We start from the raw sequence: 4,655 nt of genomic DNA, 5'->3' as shown, positions 1-4,655 counted from the left end.
AGACAAGACCCACCGGTCGGTCTTGCTGTTTTCGCAACCAAATTCCAGCATTAGTGCTCTGTGTTACGCATTAGGCGCAATTTCGATGTGTTTTTGTGCCCTGGTTCAAATCTGGTACCAAGTTGTTGCCCTAGCTCCAAGTGTGGTGGTTTTGTGTAAATAACTCTGAAAAGGCTCTAATGGCATCCCAACGCCGACCCTTAAACCAACCGCAACCATCTGCACTGCATGGTCTGGACATGTTTTGTCATCCAACACGGGTCTCCATCGGTCCGGATGCATTTTCTCCCGTAAACCAGAGACAAACACGGGGGGTGGGGGTGTTTGCGGGCGTTCAAACCCCTTTCCCGTGCCCTCTCACGTTCCCACCCTAAGCTGACTGCCCACATTCATGTCGGTCATAATAATAGATTCATTACCAATAATAGATTCATTATGAAGCTCAAGCGAACTTTCAAGATCACAAGAAGCATCATAATTATCATCCCAATCCTGATCAATAGCACAGTTAATATTCCTTGAATTTATACTAATTCAATTACAATCATGCTTTTCATTCCATAGGTGTATCCCAATATCATTTTCTTTTAACACTTTTTCATTGTTAGCTATTGGTTTACAATATGTAGCAAGTTTGAAAATATTAGCAAGCGCATGAGGATCCATGTCTTAAATTTTGCTCTTTATTTTCTGTTTTGGTAAGGGTAGCATAACTACGCAAATAAAAAGTAGAACAACTAAATGGTAATGTGTGGGACCTATAGGTATTTGATGATGTGTCCCTGGCAACGACGTCAGATTTTTTTTTGCTACTTGTGAGTTGCGTGGGGATTTTACCCAAAGAGGAAGGGTGAATCAATATAGTAGCAGATAGTATTTCCCTCATTGAGAACCAAGGTTATCGAACCAATAGGAAAACCAAGCAAATGCCTAGTAAGCAGTAGCTACACACACAAGAGCAAATACTTTCCCCTAACGTGGGCAAGAGGGTTGTCAATCCCCTTGAACTCGTTACTTGCAAGGATTAAATCTGGTAATGATAGATAGATAAATTGAAAAGTAAAATAAAAAAAAGAGATTGCAGTAAGGTATTTTTTATTTTAGTAATATGATAAAAGTAGACCCCGGGGCCATAGTTTTCATTAGAGGTTTCTCTCTCGAAACATAGCACAGTGGGTAGACAAATTACTATTGGGCAATTGATAGAAAAGTGCATAGTTATGACAATATTCATGGCAATGATCATGTATATAGGCATCACGTCTGTGACAAGTAGACCGACTTCTGCCTGCATCTACCATAATTACTCCACCAATCGACCGACTCATGCCTGCATCTATCGTATTAAGTTCATAACAAACAAACTAACGATTTAAGCAAGATGACATGATGGAGACTGAATAAAACCAATCAATATGATTACACCCAGTTGTTTTATCCTTAATGTTAATAGTACAAATATGTGCCTCTCTACCCCTACTGTCACTGGGTGAGGACGATGCAAGATTGAACCCACTACAAAGCACCTCTCCCACTAAAGACAAACCAATCTAGTTGGCCAAACCAAACAGATAGGCTAGAGAGAAATACAAAGCTATAAAAAGTATGCATAATAAAGTTCAGCAAAGACTCCATTACTTTCAATGAACATTCCAAATCATAAACCCACAATTCATCGAATCCCAATAATCACATTGCAAAAGAAGATTGTTCAAATCGACCTCCAAAGAGAACATTGTATTTAAGATCAAAAGAGAGAGAAGAAGCCCTCTAGCTAATAACTATATAGACCCATAGGTCTGTGGTGAACTACTCAAACATCATCGGAAAGGCAACAAGGTTGATATAGAAGCCCTCCATGATCGATTCCCCCTCAGACAGAGTACCGGAAAAGACCTTAAGATGGGGTCACAAAAAAATAGAATCTTGCGGCGGTGGACAAATTATTTTGGGTGGCTCTCTATTAGTTTAGGGATTTATAGGAATTTATAGGCTTGGAATTAGGTCAAAAGGAGCCGCGTGGGGTCGACAAGTTCAGGTGGTGTACCATGTGTGCTTGTGGCCCTCTAGATCTTTTGACCTCCTCCCGATGCTTCTAGGGTCTCTTCTGTTCCAGAAAAATCCACCGTAAAGTTTCATCATGTTTGGACTTCGTTTGGTATTGATTTTTTGAAAAACAAAAAAACATGCAAAAAACATGAACTAGCACTGGGCACTAAGTTAATAGGTTAGTTCCCAAAAATTATATAAATTGTATAAAATTGTATATACATCATCCAAGATTGATAAAATAATAGCATGAAACAATAAAAAATTATAGATACGTTGGAGACGTATCAACATCCTCAAGCTTAATTCCTGCTTGTTCGCGAGTAGGTAAATGATAAAAACAAAAATTTTGATGTTGAATGCTACCTAGCATGTTTATCTTGTAATATCTTTTGCGGTACAAATTTTGAGAAAAACGATGAAGTAATTGATATCAACATAATAATATCCATGAATACAAGAATATAATCATTACTTTTTCAAAATATACGATGCTCGACGAATGTTATCCCTACTCATTTTATCATGTAAGCATGGCATGACTCCGCCTTCACCGCATTAAGATAAATCATGAGCACCCTGATGTCAAACCAAGCAATTGGATCATACTTTTTAATGCGCATCAGCATTTTCAACTACACTCAATACACGAGCGTGAGCCATGGACATAACACTATGGGCGGAATAGAATGCGGTGGTAGAGATATATAAGGGAAATCAAAAAGGAAGAAACTCTCACATCAAATCGACAGATCACTAGGCAATGGAGAGACCCATCAATCGATACCAATGCAAGGAGCAGGGATTTCCATGCAACAGATGCACTAGAGCTATATGTGTATGAAAGCACAATTGAAACTAAGTGGGTGTGCATCCAACTTGCTTGCTCATGAAGACCTCGGGCATTTGAGGAAGCCCATCATCGGAATATATAAGCCAAGTTCTATAATGAAAAATTCCCACCAGTATACGAAAGTGACAACTCTGGAGACTCTCTCTATGAAGAACATGGTGCTACTCTGAAGCACAAGTGAGAGAGCATGGTGCCCCCATGTGTGGTTTTGGTAATTGGTGACATTATCTATGGACTAATGGTTGCCTTCAGTTATATTCGTAGGATTTGTCCATAGTCTTTTCTTGATGTCCATTTGTTGGTTTCAAGGAGTTTATGTGTTGCTTTTCAAGGAATTGTCCAAATTTTGGTCATAAAGAAGATATGATACAAGGTTGATCGAGACTAAGTCAAAGAGTGAATCAAGTTTATCAACACAAAAAGCATACAAGATGTACCGAGAGGGATCGAGTGATCCCATGGTATGGTAAGCATTGTCCATTACGCTTTGTGTACTAACCCATGGTGTACATGAGAATTCTATGTGGGGTTAGGTATGTTTCCACCGGGTTTGCATCAAGAGGGAGATCTCATGCAACCCATGGAGGATGACATTAAGTGGTGATCCTCATTAAGATTGTGGTGTGCAAGTTCAAGTGGTGCATCATGAACATATCAAGTGCTTGAAGCTTGCCGTCCATTGTGGTGGCAATGAACTTGTGAAGATGTGCCGAAGAGTGGCCCACCCATAGTTGAGTATGGGGGAGCAATCAACTAGTCTTCATCGAGCCAACGCAATCAAGAAAGGTGGTCCAATTTAAGGAAGTCAAGATCGTCATCATCTAGCTTAAGTGGACTTTGTGCAAGGCAAAGGTTTGCCCTTGATAGGTTTTATATTTTACCGGTCTCATGGTGGTAGTTGGGAGACCGGGTTATAGGATCGATTATCGTACTATCAAGGGGGGCTCTCAAGTTAGTAGGTTGATCGTATCATTCGTTCAGAGCTCAAACCATTGCATCCTTACATCATATTTCTTGGTTCTTGTTTGGTGTTTCTCTTTGTGAGTTTTAGAGCTTATGGTCATCTTCATGACAAGCTCGAGTTCATCGAAAACAGAGTGCATATATGCATATTCTATGAGGTTTTTGATGTTGGAGTTTTTGCTGGTTCTTCATTCATAGAGGTTTCACATCTCTATATCATAGGCATACTCCCCCTGTCGCAGTTGGTTAGTATTTGTCGTCATCTATCCAACAAGTTTGAGTTTGCTCAATTCAGAGCTCATTTGTAGAAGTTGTGGCAGTTTAGGCTTTATTGTATCATTTGTTTTGCTTGGGGCTTGCTTGATGCACCCCTGCAGTAGTACTACTCTGGGCAGCGGCAGTACTGCTTGTAAGCAGTAGTACCGTCCTAGTCAGGCGGTACTACCTCTTGTAAGCGGTACTTCTATTGTTCCAGTACCATGCCCACTTCCGCTTGTTCTGGGCGTTCTATTTTTTGTGCTGGGTTCAGCAGTAGTAGGGCGGCAGTGAGATGCGGCAATACCGCCTATAAGTGGTAGTACCGTCCCGGTCGGGCGGTAGTACCATTGCTAGGGTACTGCCGTCGTGCTCTGCTCTGCCCTACCTCATCTGCTCATGTGTTCTGCATCTCCCGCGGTAGTACCGCTGGGATGAGCAGTAGTACCACTCCGGCGGCTCTACCTCCCCAAGATTCCTCTTCTTTGCTCTTTTTTCCATGTTCTACCGCCCGAGCGGTAGTACCGCTTGTGTG

This window comes from Triticum aestivum, chromosome 3B (genome assembly GCF_018294505.1).
Source record: "Triticum aestivum cultivar Chinese Spring chromosome 3B, IWGSC CS RefSeq v2.1, whole genome shotgun sequence".
NCBI lineage: Eukaryota > Viridiplantae > Streptophyta > Magnoliopsida > Poales > Poaceae > Triticum > Triticum aestivum.
The sequence above is the reverse complement of the archived record's forward strand: the minus strand, read 5'-3'. Positions refer to the sequence as shown.